The sequence below is a fragment of the Cervus canadensis genome, chromosome 27 (genome assembly GCF_019320065.1).
Source record: "Cervus canadensis isolate Bull #8, Minnesota chromosome 27, ASM1932006v1, whole genome shotgun sequence".
Lineage (NCBI taxonomy): Eukaryota > Metazoa > Chordata > Mammalia > Artiodactyla > Cervidae > Cervus > Cervus canadensis.
In genome coordinates this window covers 31,405,965-31,423,107 of record NC_057412.1, presented here as the reverse complement: position 1 = coordinate 31,423,107, position 17,143 = coordinate 31,405,965, and positions in this window count along the sequence as shown.

The following is a 17,143-nucleotide window of genomic DNA, read 5'->3' as shown; positions in this document are numbered from 1 at the left end:
GAGAATCCCCATGGACAGAAGAGCCTGGCGGGCTACAGTTCATAGTGTCATAAAGAATCGGACAGGACTGAGCGACTAAGCACATCTCAGCACAGTGGAAAGCTCACATAGCACCCCCTCCTACAACAGATCTTTGGATAAGTTTTAGGGGTCTGTTCAACTAGAGTGTAATGACCCTCAAGTACACACACACACACAAATACAATGGTCAAGGTCAAGGAAAGGAAAAGAAAATAGTATCCATGGAAAACAAAGCTAGAAGAAAATCTGGTCAAGTTATGCTAGTGAATAAATTTCAGATAAAAGATCATCTATCTACTTTGTTACATTTTCTATGATAAAATACATTCTTTCATAATGGAAAAATATATAATTAACTGTGTAAATTATTGAATTTTAAAAAAGAACATCCTACCTCCATTTTTTTATTACTTCTCCATTTGTGAGTTATCAATTCTCCATTAAATGCACTATGCTTATTAAGAAAAAAAAGGATTTTTCCAAAACATAAAAGTTGAAAAAAAGCATCAGTGATTGTAAATATTTGTATTATTATTAATACATTAAAACCTGAAAAGTCTTATCAATTTTTCTCTGGCTATATTTGTCCAGGACAAATGTCAAATTGATTAATGTGCTGAACATCTATTGTAATTTATTGCACAGCTCTGAAGCGCAGAGCTGAGTAAGCTGACAAATTAGGAATAAAGTTTCACAAGAAGACCAGTGGTATAAATTATATTGTTACCAGACACTGGGTGACAATATTTTAAGAAAAAAAAAGTTATACTTTTTCGAGTAAAGTCTAAAACCTTGTTTTATATAGTTACAGATTGAAGACTATTCCTCCTTTGGAACAGAAATAACATAAAATAGCTAACTGATGTCATTAATCAAAGAACATATTCATATAAGCCAAACTAAATTGAATATTTCAACCATATAGTTTCAACAAAGATTTGCATCTGCTTTCTAAATCCTTAGCCAGGAACTTGCACACACATGGATAGTTCTTCAGAATTATGCTCACTCTATGAGTTTGCCTAAAATATAAAATCTTATATATGAATACCAGAAAAAGAGAAAACTACAAAGTTCACCCTGAGAAACAATTCAGATTCTTTTGAGGATGTAGAACTACAATAGGTTCATTTGGGAAGGGATGTTGGAGGTAGGGCAATTCAGTGGATTGTCGATTTTTTTCTGCATTTTCTTTTTTCAAAGGAAACTACAACAGGAAGCCTAAATTTAAGAGACTAAATACAATTATTATGATAGAAGTAGACTGGGAAAATTTGTTGTCCCTCCTCTTTCTCTCTTTCTCTGTTGGTCTGTCTCTTTCTCAGCATGGATTTTAAAAGATAAAAGTATTTAACAGAAGAGAGACTTGGAAACAGAAATCAACTCATATTTGTTCAATGACTTAAAATTTTCAAATAATTTTATCATACTCAAAACAACTCAGAACTTCTTCTTATTCTTTTTTTTAAAATATTATGTATCCATATCTCAAGAAGGATATCTTTGGATTCCAAATAAGGTATCCTCATTCTGTTAAGCCTGGCCTTGGCACTGTGCTAGATTTTTTCAGAGTTTTATGACCTTATTGTTAGAGAGTCTATGTCCTATGTCAGTGTAGAGTATATTGCTGTTTGCTACCCTCTTTTCCTTTCTGCTCACAAAAGGCCGTTATCACTGTTATTTTTTTCCCTCTGCAAGGTCATGAGTTCAAGAATGGTGACCCTATTTCCAGCCCCAGGAGTGAACCATGATTGGTTCAGTCAGATCAGTTTGGTCTTATTCCTTTTGGCATTGGATATTTTATATATTGCCATGTGACCAAGTCCTGGTCGATGCAACCTAAGAAAAACTCTACTGGTAAACTTCTGTGGGAGATTTTTCTCACAATAAGAGAGATGAACAGAAATGTATTCTCTCTTCTTCCCTGAGTAACGGTTTTGTCTGCCTACGATACTGGAGCTGTCACAGCCATTTTGTCACCATGAAGAGAGGTATACTGTAGAAGAGAAAAGCCTTGTCTTTATTTCATGTCATTGTGAATAACAGACACAAAGGTTTGATCATATTTAAAAGGTTACTTTTTTCATTCAGCAGAATATCTGAAAGGTATTATTCACTGGCCTTGGAACAGCAGCTCTAAGGATATTAAAGCCAAGATTTCTTAAATTCTCCTCATCTACCTGCAATCCAGGAGACCCAGTTTCAATCCCTGGGTTGGGAAGATGCCCTGGAGAAGGAAATGGCAGTCCACGCCAATATTCCTGCCTGGAGAATCCCAGGGACAGAGGAGCCTGGTGGGCTACAGTCCTGGTGTCGCAGAGTCGGACAGGACTAAGTGACTTTCACTTTCTGTATTAGTATAAGATGACTGTCATAGTCTCAACCAACAAATCTTTGTCAAAACAATCAGAAGAGGAAGGAGGAATGAAGACTAAGTTAACTAACTGCATGAGAAGACACAATACTTTCCCACAGGGGCACTCTTCATGGGAAAATTAATTTTTTCTTCTTATAGACTCTGTAGTCAAGGAAAGAAAGAAACCAGTGCCCGAGATGGGTGCTGAGTGAATCTATCTGTATCTGTCACACTCCCCTATGGAAGACAAGGGGACAGAGAGAAAAAACTAGATTTTTGATGACATAGTTGATACATTGAATAAAATAACACAGGACAGAAGTTCCAGACTTAGTTTTATATGAGAAAATGAAGGTCTCTGCTATTTAAAATATCTATATTTTGGGATTATGTTGCTTTCACTTGAGAATATCTTAATTAACAGAATCATATAAACATTGAACAAAATGAATCCTAAAGTCACGTCAATAAAGGTCAGACTGATCATGTATTCCTTCAGGTAAGAAGGAATACATTAAATATACCTAAAAGTTTTATGTTTCAATTTATGTACATTCATTCTTATTCTTAACTTTTAGAGAAAGAGGTTAATCATCACTGCATAGACATCCCTTATGAACTATTTATTTACTGTCTGTCTTCCACCGTTAATAAAGTCTTCCTGAGAGCAGATACTGTTTCTGCTTTGTTCATTGCTATGTGCACAATGTCATTCATACAGTACATACTAAATATACATTTAAAAGAAAGAAAATTTTTATCCATTTATTCGGATATTTGGAAAATGTGCTTAAAAACAATTGAAGACTCCTTGTAATTAGTGCAGTCTATAATACTGTGATTTCTACTACATCTGAGGTCAGTGGTGTGGAAAAAAAATTAAAAAAAACCCTTTATTTTCAGAGGTTGAGTAGTTGAGATGTTTGAGGAAATTAATTTTGTTTAAATAAATACACTCCAAAAATAATTTAATTTTGTGTGAAGGAAAATGAGTCATTCTCTTTCTTTTATATTTACCATTGATGTATGAGTTAATGAGAGCGTCAGATCAATATCTCTACTCATAAAAGGGGTTCACAGAATCTTAGTGTATAGGTCATTTGATCCAATCTTTGTCCCTTAATCGAGTCCTAATTAACATGGAGAGATTGAATATACAAACAAACAATGGCCAGATGATATATAAAAATGTATCTTTGACCTACAATGTAGCAACCTGCCTAGAAAACCAACCCCTTATATGCAATCAAGAACACAAGAAGCTAGGATGCTCAGATTGCTGTCTCTAGTTACAATCAAAAATGATAAACAATATCTTCTGTAACAACTGGCCCAGAATAGGCAGGGCACAATTAATAACTGACAGCATGTCCAATCTTTATCCCTGCTTCCAGTTTAGGACCAACTAGAGGAAGCCAAATATGCAGCCCAAACCAATCACATAGGATACTTACTTCTAGTCAGTCCACCTACAGCTTCCCCAGAAAAACAATCTTTAGTCAGGGCATATCTGAAGACTTCCTTTTTCTCAATGTAAAATTGTCCCACTGCTGTCTGCCTTTGAGTAACTGCCAAACGTGAGTAATGGAGGCTGACTGCTTTGCTATAGTGAGCTCAGAATAAATACTGTTTGCTTTTCTCATTTGATTGGTTTTTGTTTATGTCCACATCATAGTCTGTCAAATATACTACAACAGTTATTCTATAAGACCAAATTTGCATTAACATACATGGAGTCTGTGTTGGATGTTGTTAAAAAAAATATTCCATAAAATAATGCAGCAAAGATGATCATTAGAAAGTGATGCCTTGACCAGATGGACCATAGGTGTGTCAGCTTAATTGGTTAGTTTTATTAAAGATAATATTTATAAGATCTTGATGTATTTTAAGCATATTTATCAGTTAGAATATAGAGCACTGTAATGTTTTCCTAAAATGATTCATTAAACACGTATGTATGTGTGCTCAGTCGTGTTTGACTCTTTACGACCCTGTGGACTAGAGCCAGGCTCATTTGTCCATGGAATTTTCCAGGTAAGAATACTGTAGTGGGTTGCCATTTCCTTCTCCAAGGGATGTTCCCAACCTAGAGATCAGACTCATGTATCTTGTGTCTCCTGCATTGGAGGCAGATTCTTTACTTCTGAGCCATCAGGGAATAGATGAAACCAAAATAGATTCAAGGTTAATACCAATTAATAAAACTGAAGCATTCTGAGTTACCTTTCAAAAGCTATTTACTTCACATTTAAACATACGAAGAAATTTATAAAGCATTTTTGATAAATTTGTCTTTTAACACAGTAGAAGAAATATAGCTGTTATTCTAGGTTTTTAAGTTGGTCTTATTAGATTTATTGGAATTAGAGTTTTCTAGGAAGAAACTATGGACACTCATGTGTCATCTTCTGAAAAATCCAAGATACAATTTCCTTCTAATAGTTTTTCACATGTTTGAGTATAAATACATAGAAACTTATAAAATTAAATCATCATGAGATTAGACATACTTCCTAAGAGAAGATTCCTAGATGAATTAAAATCATCTATTCTTACTGATCTTTCAGTTATTTTCTTTTAACATGTAGATTCCATGTAAAGTTGTGATATTTATTAAGATAACAATGATTTCTTTTTTAATCTCAACTGGAGCCAAAATGTAAAATGATAATAATACATTAATTTATCTTGATAATTTTGAAGAAAATATACAATTTTCAAAAACTGAATATGATTATAGACTCTTTGCTTCTCCAAAGATATTCTGATTGATTTTTCCTTCTCCTTAAGATTTGTCTTAGATCTCAAACATTTCTTATTGCCACCAAAAGAGCTTGGAGACAAATATGTTGCTAATCCTTGATCCATGAAATAAGAATCCAAGACATAAAAATCAAAGGAGGCCTTTTAAGGGAGCATAATAAATCCTGCATCCCCCAAGGGGAGAAGACACAGATGAACACCTTGCTCTGACTGGGATTGCATAAAATTGCAAAACTTGACATACTCTCTTCTGACAATGATTTTGGTCAGAGTCCTGAATATCCTTAAGATAGTTAAACAATCCTACATTATAATGAAGAGTTTCTGTTCAATATATATATAATTTCAGTTATGCAAGGTGAATAATTTTTAGAAATCTGCTGTATAATATTGCATTTATAGGTAGCAATATTATGCAGTACATTGATAACTTGTTAAGATTGTAGATCTCGTTATTTTTTCTTACCACAATAGAAAGAATTGGAATGTTAAGAAGATATTGTCTAGAGCAGTCTTTCTGATGCTCTGATTTTATCATCCCAACACACATAATGTATGAAATCACATAGTATTCATCAGCACAGTAACACGGAAACTTGCAAGGCACTGATTTCCAAACAGGACTTTTGTTTGTCTGTTTTCACACATGCTTCCTAAAGTATACTGTTAACAACTTTGAATATAACTAGAATAAAATGTTAGGCATTGAGCAGAGGGAGAATGAGTAAAACTAGAAAAAAGAATGAGAGTCTACACAATTGGCTTTAGTTAGCATTCCCTTTTTCTGTGACATCTTTACATCGGTAACATATGTAACATGTAACTGGATGTTGTCAGCTTCATGCCTAGGAAATACAGCATTGTTCTATAGGAAAGGTCACATTGCTGTGAATAATATCCAGTTTCTCTTTAAAAATTACACCAAGTTTCAGTGGGAAAGTTCAGATCAATGAAATAAACATGTACTTAAATAATATAACAGACAGTAGTTAGAATATCATTTTTTACCAAGATCCTAGATGTTCTGATACAGTGATATCTTCAAAAAAGAAAATGCAAATATAAAGCTGAAAATAAATTGCTGCTATTTTGAAAGCATAAATTAATGGGACTGTTTATAGATGAAATTTAGATTAGAAATATATATATGTAAGTACTAAAATAAGACCAAGTTAGATATATTATCAGACACTGGCATTTTATCATGAAACTACACTCATATTTGTCCTTTTGGAAATGCTCATATTCCAATCTTTTTATTTAAATGCCGTTTATTCCCGTGTAGAAGTCAGAGGCCTTATTATTTCATAACTTGTTTTAATTACAAGTAATAACAATGCTACATGCATGATTATAATCCTTCAATTTTACTTCAATAAATAAATGTAATCAATTGATTCCTCTGCCAAAGCAAACTGAATAATTTTCTTTTGCTATTTATACTGTTCCTTTTCCATCTAAAATATTAATATGATATCATTATACATAGAATAAACATAGGCATTTGGGGGGAAAATTCCAAAAATCATGTTTTCATTCAGTTATCCAGCATATGTGAGTAAAATTAAAAGTGCCAAAGAGACAGAGAGGGAGAAGGAGAGATTTAGAGAGGGAGAAAGAAACAGAGGGAGGGAAGGAAAGGAGAAAGGGAGGGAGGAAAGGAGGAAGGAAAGAGAGAGAAAGAAAGAGAGCTGATGTAATACTCCCCAGGTACTGGAGGAGATGCCTAAGGAATTGGAAATGGTGTTGGTAATGTAATGGTCTGTGTAACCTCATGAGCTGTCAAATCCTAGACTGCACAAGACTAATAGCTCTTTTATAAAGAGTTTCTTTTAGCACTGCTCCCCAAACTCAAAGGCGCAGAACACTAGCTATTTAAGGGCAAAGTGATAAAGACTCACTTACTTAGGTTGATAAGCTTTCTCAGGAGTAGCATTTTGATTCTGAAACAAGTCACAGAACTCATTAGCAGAACCAATGGCGATGATAATAGACTATGACTATCTTTAATTGTCCTTCTGTTGTGTTATGCATTTAAAGGCCGCATTTCAAATGAAAGCTTTGTTGGTGATTTAATGGCAGGATTTGGGTTTTAAAGTAAGATAATCTCACACCTATAACAAGATCAGTTCTGCATTAGACACATGCCCTGGATCACCTTCAGAATTCTTTGTTGATGATATAAAATGAAAGCATTTTAAGCTGCTGGTTTTGCAAAATAATAGTTAGATTCTACTTATAATTTAATATTCAAAGATATTAACTTTATGTTTCATGAAATATGAAATAAAATGCTAGCTTCAAACCTGGCACATACTTCAAATGGCATTCTAGAGTTTAAAGCATCAAAAGGTTTTAAACAGGCAGTACCATTGTACACGGCAGAGATTTATAAGGCTGTCAGCTTGGTGAAGAGAAATATTGCGGCATCCTTGAAAGGGTGTATAAAGTATAAATAAGCATATTCATTATGACAGTATAATTTTACTTTATAATTGTTTCTTAAAATTACTATTTTTTTTAATACAAATTCAAGAAAGTAAGCTCAAAAAGAAAGCTTTACTATTATGTGCATTATTGAGTCTCAAGGCAGAAAGAGCTATCTTAGATATGGAATATGTTTACGAGATGATTGTTTTTAATGAAACAGAGTTTATATAAGTTTGAGAATTTCCCGTAGAATGAAAACATGCAATAGGGACTAAACTGGGGCCCAGAGACTTGGATTCTAGCCATGGTCCTATATTTTGTCTCAGGGGCTTTAGATTCCCCAGCTTAAACTTGCATAGCTTAGCACCCCTATGGGTCTATCCCTTACTTGGAGAGTAGTACTATAGAATGTATTATAGATCCCATTTTGGTTTTAGTGTCCTCTGTCATCAACTAAGGAGTTTGGATTAATTACCAAATTATTTCAGATAAGCAATCTAAAATATTTTTTGAGAATGTAGTGAATTAAATATTCCCAATTCTTATCTATGTGGATATTCTTAATACTAAAACTTATGCATAAAAAATACTGAAAATCACTGAAAAGTTATTTCAGTTCAATTCAGTTTGATTCAGTCGCTCAGTCTTACCTGAATCTTTGTGACCCCATGGAGTGCAGCACGCCAGGCTTTCCTGTCCATCACCAACTCCCAGAGCCTACTCAAACTCATTTCCATTGAGTCAGTAAATCCATCCAACCGTCTTATCTTCTGTCGTCCTCCTTCTCCTATCACCTTACCTTCAATCTTTCCAAGCGTCAGGGTCTTTTCAAATGAGTCAGCTCTTCGTATCAGGTGGCCAAAGAATTGGAGTTTCAATATCAGCATCAGTCCTTCCAATGAATATTCACAACTGATTTCCTTCAGGATTGACTGATTGGAACTACTTGTAGTCCAAGGGACTCTCAAGAGTCTTCTCCAACACCACAGTTCAAAAGCATCAATTCTTCACCACTCAGTTTTCTTTATAGTCCAACTCTCACATCCATACATGACTACTGGAAAAACCATAGCTTTGACTAGACAGGCCATTGTTGGCAAAGTAATTTCTCTTCTTTTCAGTAGGTTGTCTAAGTTGGTCATAGCTTTTCTTCTGAGGAACAAGCGTCTTTTAATTTCATGATGCAGTCACCATCTGCAGTGATTTTGGAGCCCACAAAAATAAAGTCTCTCACTGTTTCCACTGTTTCCCCATCTATTTGCCATGAAGTGATGGGAACAGATGCCATGATCTTAGTTTTCTGAATGTTGAGCTTTAAGTCAATTTTTTCACTCTCCTCTTTCACTTTCATCAAGAGGCTCTTTGGTTCTTCTTCATTTTCTGCTATAAGGATGGTGTCATCTGCATATCTGAGGTTATTGATATTTCTCCTGGCAAACTTGAGTTCAGCTTCTGCTTCATCCAGGCTAGCATTTCCCATGATGTACTCTGCATATAAGTTAAATAGCAGGGTGGCAATATACAGCCTTGATGTACTCATTTCCTGATTTGGAACCAGTCTGTTGTTCCATGTCTGGATTCTAACTGTTGCTTCTTGACCTACATACAGATTTCTCAGAAGGCACATAAGGAGGTCTGGTGTTCCCATATCTTTCAGAATTTTCCACAGTTTGTTGTGATCCACACAGTCAAAGGCTTTGGTGTAGTCAAAAGCACAAGTAGATGTTTTTCTGGAACACTCTTGCTTTTTAAATGACCCAGTGGATGTTGGAAATTTGATCTCTGGTTCCTCTGCTTTTCTAATCCAGCTTGAACATCTGGAAGTTCACAGTTCATGTACTGTTAAAGCCTGACTTGGAGAATTTTAAGCATTACTTTGCTGGCATATGAGATGAGTGCAATTATGTAGTAGCTTGAACATTCTTTGGCATTGCCCTTCTTTGGGATTGGAATGAAAACTGACCTTTTCCAGTCCTGGGTCACTGATGAGTTTTCCAAATTTGCTGACATATTGAGTGCAGCACTTTCACAGCATTATCTTTTAGGATTTGAAATAGCTCAACTGAAATTCCATCCCCTCCTAGCTTTTTTCATCGTGTTGCTTCCTAAGGCCCACTTGACTTCACATTCCAGGATGTCTAACTCTAGGTGAGTGATCACACCATCATGGTTATCTGGGTCATTAAGATCTTTTTTGTATAGTTCTTCTGTGTATTCTTGATGCCTCTTCTTACTATCATCTGCTTCTGTTAGATCCATACCATTTCTGTCCTTTATTGTGCTCATCTTTGCATGAAATGTTTCCTTGGTATCTCTAATTTTCTTGAAGAGATCTCTAGTCTTTTCCATTCTGTTGCTTTCCTCTACTTCTTTGCATTGATCAGAGGAAGGCTTTCTGATCTCTCCTTGCTATTCTTTGGAGCTCCACATTCAAATGGGTAGATCTTTCCTTTCCTCCTTTGCCTTTCACTTCTATTCTTTCTCAGCTATTTATAAGTCCTCCTCAGACAACCACTTTGCCTTTTTGCATTTTTTTTTTCCCTCTTGGGGACTGTTTTGATCATTGCCTCCTGTACAGTTCACGAACCTCAGTCCATAGTTCTTCAGACACTGTGTCTATCAGATCTAATCCCTTGAATCTGTTTGTCACTTCCACTGTATAATTTTAAGGAATTTGATTTAGGTCATACCTGAATGATCTAGTGGTTTTCCCTACTTTCTTCAATTTAAGTCTGAATTTGGCAATAAGGAGGTTATGATCTGACCCACAGGTATTTACAGTTCATCAGGTGAATGTAAAGCAATCTGACTCAGAAATCCTTACAATCTAGCCTTCTGTTATTCTTTCATATATGTTCATATACATCAAAAGGAGAAATCAAATAAGTCAGAATAAAACTTGATTATAGTAAATTAGCTAAACAGGCCATTAGGGGGGTTGTTGTTTTTATTTTCTGTGATTGGTTTTTCTTTTTTTTTAAAATTTTAACCGATTGACATACTCAGAGCTGCACAGGTTTAATACATTAAAAACTTGATGAGTCTGGAGATAAGTATGTTTGTAAAACCTTCATAATAATCTATGTCATAAACATATTCAAACCTCTAAATATTACATTATACAAATAGTAATCTAAAATTGACCTTATTTTTAATATCACTTCCATACTTTTCCCTTGGGGGACTATTTTGGGAAGTGTATGAGAACCATACTTATTGATAGTAATAACAAAACCACTCAACCATTTCTACCCAATTCAAACTATAGGTTGTAAAATGTTGGGAGAAGTTTAAACTTGTTATAAGAACCTATGTAATCAGCATACTTGAGTATATCATAAAGAAATTTAAAGAGATTAAAGGACTACAGGCATATAAAACACGTTGGCTTCAAGAATTATTATTCAAGAAACCTTAACTGAGGCCCTACTATGTATTAAGCATGTTATGTATACAAAGATGAAAAATATGACCCTAAGTCTAAAATATTTACTCACTCCTTGCAGAGAGTAGGTAGTGAGGAGATAATTAAAATGAAGTGTAAAGATGCTATAAGAAAAGTAAACATGTGTAACTACAAGGTTTGGGAGGAATAAGTAAAATGGAGGATCAGGATCTGTATCCAGATTAAGAGGGGGACATTAGAAAAAGTGATGCTAATTCCTAAAACATCAGTAAGAGTTAAAGAGTCTTTGAAGGGTAATCCATGAAAAAGAGCAAGCACATGTGAATATGTAGGAGGAGAAAGCCTTATTTACTTGCAGAATCCAAATCTATGATGAAGATAACGGTAGATAGGTAAAATTTAAGCAAAGTTTACATCAAAAGGCCTATTAGAGCAAGTGACGAAGTTCACATAGTAGCCTGAAAAATAATGGAGGCCACTGAAGAATTTTAATGAAGTAGTTTTTTTTAAACCGTATTTGTAATTTGGAATGATCTCTCTAGTGTCAGATGGGAGACTGACTTGGACTGTTGCAATTTGCTTAGAGAGGAGTAATGAAGGCTTGCACTAAGGTAATGATAGTGATCAGTTACTATAAAAAATGTTACTTGTAGGTTCAATAGGTATCAATCAGTTTAATAAGTAGACCAAGTGATTGATTTGAAGTAGGATGCAAAAAAAAAAAAAAAAAGTTTGTAACTCCCAGATTTCTTGCTAGGTCATCTAGAAGAATGGTGACTCTATGAAGATAATACATTGTGTTCAGCTCACCATGTTCTTTTTTTGGGAAAAAAAATACATTTCCTAGCCTCCCTTTCAGTTAGACAGTATGACTTCTAACTGATCATATAGGTGGTAGTGATTACAGATACTTTCATTCCTAGCCCTACAAAACTTCCCACACAATCCACAAATCATGCTATCTCTCCCACAACGTTGAAATCCATCTCTCCGAAGTGGTTCATCCACAAGATTGGTGACAATCTGGTTCTCTTAGTTCCTATGGCAAAACATCTGAGGAGACATGGCTGATACTCATTTCATAGTGAGAAGAATGAACAATGAAACTTATAGTATTAATTCACTAGAATATCAATGATTATTTCTTATAATGGAGTATCTCATCCTATCCTGATTAAGAGAGAAATCAATCAATAAAAAGCTTTTTTTTTTTTTTGAAAGAAAACAGATTTGAGAAAGAGGACTTGTTGGAGAAAATACTGAGTTCAGTTTCAATATACTGAAATTTTGGCTCTCTTTAACATCCAAGTGGAAGATGACAGAAGTGTCTGGGGATACAAATATGGACCCTAAGAAAGAGAGTCATGTAAGAGATGCAGATTTCAAAGCCTTTAAGTTATAATTTTTTCCTCATTAGTATAGTGGTGAGTATCCTGGTCTGTCATGTGGGAGACTGGGGCTTGATTCCCTAACGGGGAAACAACACGCCCTTTGGGGCTTCCCTGATAGCTCACTTGGCAAAGAATCTGCCTGCAATTCAGGAGACCATGGTTCAATTCCTGGGTCAGGAAGGTCTGCTGCAGAAGGGATAGGCTACCCACTCCAGTTCTTGGGCTTTCCTTGTGGCTCGGTAAAGAATCTACCTGCAAGGCGGGAGACCTGGGTTTGATCCCTGGATTTGAACATTTGGGGATACAAATCTGGACCCTAGGAGAGAGCCATGCAGGAGATACAGATTTAAAAGTCTTTAAGTTATAAATTGTAGTTAATGTCACAAAAATGGATAATATGACTCCATTCCATCATTTCATCCTCTGAATACAAAGTTTATACAAGAAATATTTTTTAAATGTCTATCATCTCTAAATATTTGAAAGACCATTCCATATTAGACAAACTCTTTATAACTTTGCAGTGTGTGTTAACACCTTAAATCATTGTGATAAAACACAATAGTTGGCAATCTCTATTTTAACAAATTATGTGATAAAATTAAAATTTATATATTAAGACAAGAAAAATTTAACCATAAAATATGTCCTCTACCCTTTGGCCACCTCTCTCCCCTGTACTGTGCATTTTGTGTCTTCATTATGCATTAACCAGGCCTCACCAATGTCAGAAATACCAGTTTAACCATAAAGATCAATTTTTCTCCTTTTGCTGACAACTATGTAACTCCTTAGAAGATAACATCACATTTTCAGTCCTGGAAGTGGTCGGGTTGACTCACTCTTATCCTTGGAAGTGCAAATATCTTAGATGAACTTTGTGTACAATGCCAATGAATCATTACCCTTAAAGATAGTGACTGATGCCTGGGGAGTTACTGAACCATACCTAACAGAAGTTTTTAGCTTAAATACATACCACGCTGTTGCTGCTCAGTCGCTCAGTCATGTCCGACTCTTTGTGACCCCATGGACTGCAGCACGCCAGGCTTCCCTGTCTTTCAGGGTGTCCCAGAGCTTGCTCAAACCCATGCCCATTGGGTCAGTGATGCCATCCAGCCATCTCATCCTCTGTTGTCCCCTTCTTGTTCTGGTTTCAGTCTTTCCTCACATCAGGCTCTTTTCTAATGAGTCAGCTCTTCACATCAGGTGGCCAAAGTTTTGGAACCTCAGCATCTACCATAACTACTTATAACCTTCTTGATGTTACTAGTTATATTATTTTTATACTGTTCATTTTATGAGATTATTGTTTATTGCATCACCAAATGCATGACAGAGTCTATGATTAAAATAATGATGACTTTCTGTTCTTCTTCAGTCATTCAGTCATGTACAGCTTTTTGCAACCCCATGGACTACAGCATGCCAGGCTTCCTTGTCCTTCACTAATTCCCCGTTTGCTCAAACTCATGTCTATTGAGTCAGTGATGCCATCCAATCATCTCATCCTCTGTCACCCCCTTCTCCTGCTGGCCTCAATCTTTTCCAGCATCAGGATATTTTCCAATGAGTCAACTTTTCACATCTGGTGGCCAAAGTATTGAAGTTTCAGCTTCACCATCCTTCCTTCCAATGAATATTCAGGGTTGGTTTCATTTAGGGTTCACTAGTTTGATTACCTTGCAGTCAAAGGGACTGTCAAAAGGTTTTCCAGGCACCACAGATCAAAAGCACCAATTCTTTGGTGCTCATCTTTCTTTATGGTCCAACTGTCACATCAGTACATGGCTACTGGAAAAACCTTAGCTTTGACTCTATGCCCCTTTGTAGGCAAAGTGGTGTCTCTGCTTTTTAATATGCTATCTAGGTTGGTTATAGCTTTTCTTCCAAGGAGCAAGTGTCTTTTAATTTCATGGCTGCAGTCACCATCTGCAGTGATTTTGGAGGCCCTCAAAATAAAGTCTGTCCATGTTTCCATTGTTTCCCCATCTATTTGCCAGGAAATGATGGGACCGGATGCCAACTTCTTGATTGTTGAATGTTGATTTTTAAGCCAACTTCTTCACTCTTATCTTTCACTTTCATCAAAAGGTTCTTCAGTTCCTCTTTGCTTTCTGTCACAAGGGTGATGTCATCTGCATATCTGAGGTTACTGATATTTCTCCTGGCAATCTTGATTCCAACTTGTGCTTTATCCAGCCCAGTGTTTCTCATGATATACTCTGCATATAAGTTAAATAAGCAGGGTGACACTATACAGTCTTGACAGACCCCTTTCCCAATTTGGATCCGGTCTGTTGTTCTGTGCCCAGTTCTAACTATTGCTTCTTAACAGATTTCTTAGGAGGCAGGTAAGGTGGTCTGATATTCCTGTCTCTTTAAGAATTTTTCAGTTTAGTGTGATCCACACAGTTAAAGGCTTTGGCATAGTCGATAAAGCAAAATTATATGTTTTCCTGGCATTCTTTTGCTTTTTCTATGTTGGCAATTTGATCTCTAGTTCCTCTGCCTTTTCTAAATCCAGCTTGAACATCTGTAAGTTCTTACTTCACATCCTGTTGGAGCCTCACTTAGAGAATTTTGAGCATTACTTTGCTTGCTTGTGAGAGGAGTGCAATTGTGTGGCAGCTTGAACATTCTTTGACATTGCCTTTCTTTGGGATTAGAATGAAAACTGACCTTTGCCAGTCCTGTGGCCACTACTGAGTTTTCCAAATTTGCTGGCATATTGAGTGCAGCACTTCCACAGCATCATCTTTCAGGATTTAAAATAGCTCAACTGGAATTTCATCACATCCACTAGCTTTCTTTGTAGTGATGCTTCTTAAGGCCCACTTGACTTCACATTCCAGGATGTTTGGCTCTAGGTGAATGATCACACCATTGTGGTTTTCTGGGCCACTAAGATATGTTTTCTATAGTTCTTCTGTTTATTCTTGATGCCTCCTCTTATTATCTTCTGTTTCTGTTAGATCCGTACCATTTCTGTCCTTTATTGTGCCCATCTTTGCATGAAATGTTCCATTGGTATCTCTAATTTTCTTGAAGAGATCTCTAGTCTTTCCCATTCTGTTGCTTTCCTCTATTTCTTTGCACTGATCACCGAGGAAGGCGTTCTTATCTCCTTACTATTCTTTGGAACTCTGTGTTCAAATGGGTATGCCTTTCCTTTTCTCCTTTGCCTTTCACTTCTCTTCTTTTCTCAGCTATTTTTCAGGCTTCCTCCGACAGCCATTCTGCCTTTTTGCATTTCTTTTCCTTGGAGATGGTCTTGATCACTGTCTCCTGTACAATGTCATGAACCTCTGACCATAGTTCTTCAGGCAGTGTGTCCATCAGATCTAATCCCCTGAATCTATTTGTCACTTTCACTGTATAATCATAAGCGAGTTGATTTAGGTCATACCTGAATGGTCTAGAGGTTTTCCCTACTCTTCAGTTTAGCTCTGAATTTTGCAAAAAGACAAAATTTGAAATTTAAGTCTGAATTTTGCAACAGCCATTCCCTTGTTCTAGGGATCTTTCCAACTCAGGGATCGAACCCAGGTCTCCTGCTTTAAAGATAATCTGCCTGCATTGCAGGTGATTCTGGTTCAATTCCTGGGTCAGGAAGATCCACTGGAGAAGGGGAAGGCTACCCACTTCAGTATTCTGGCCTGGAGAATTCCATGGGTTTTATAGTCCATAGGGTCCCAAAGAGTCAGACACTACTGAGTTACTTTCACTTTCAAGTATAATCAATGAAATAATTTAATGAATAATTTATTCTCAAATTTTATTTAAATAGGGGACTGACCAAGATGGACTTAGTAGTTCTCTCTCTTGATTAGACTTTTGATAGGCTTCTTTCCCACCCCTCAGGACTTGGGAGTCATTACTTTGAAATGTGTGATAGGAAAATAGCACCCATCATCCAGTCTCTGGGAGAGAGTCGTAGCCAAACTTTGGTGCACACTTTGTTCCAAAATGTAAAACTAACTTCTATGAAGAATCCTGAAGAAATTAACTTTTTTCTCTGGCTAAGGCCAATTAGCAAATATTGATCTACAATCCCCCTACCTCCAACCCAGCTCTTAAACACTCTCTAGACTTCTGTTTCAATAAAGTTGAGATAGACTGAGTTCTGGCTTCTGTCCTTTATTGATACAGACTTGAATAAACTCTTCCTTCTCTGTTTTACCTCGTCTACTGCAATGTTTGCTTTGATAATATATAATATATAAAATTTCCAACAATGAATAGTCTAATATATGGGATTACCGTTGCAATGGATTTATCTTTATGTTTCCCTTGTTCAGTGGTGAAGTTTGTGTTTTGAAGAACAAAGTTATAATTATGTCCTTGGCATTTCCAGTATATGAAAAAAAAAAAATCAGGGTTTTAAGTCTTGCTACTTGTTCTTCGTTCCTGTACAAGTACATGTTATATGAGAACCATCTGCTTGATCTGCTTTTCCATTGGCAAAGTGAAATTTAAACAAAAATAATCAGTAATTTCTTGTCTATTATTCATTAAAAGCATTCACTGATTGTATCTATGAAGTGTATTGAAGCACAATGAAATACATTCCCCACAGTTTTAATTGAACATAATATAAATCAAACAAAATAAAATTGTAGTTGAGGAAGATTTTAGTATAAGCTCCACAAAATTTCTGTCATTTAAATAAGCTTGCTTGATTTAGAATGGCAAATTTAAGATCATACATTACAATCCATGAACCTACAAATTTGCTTTCAAACATTTAAAGGAGACAAATTTCCCCCGATA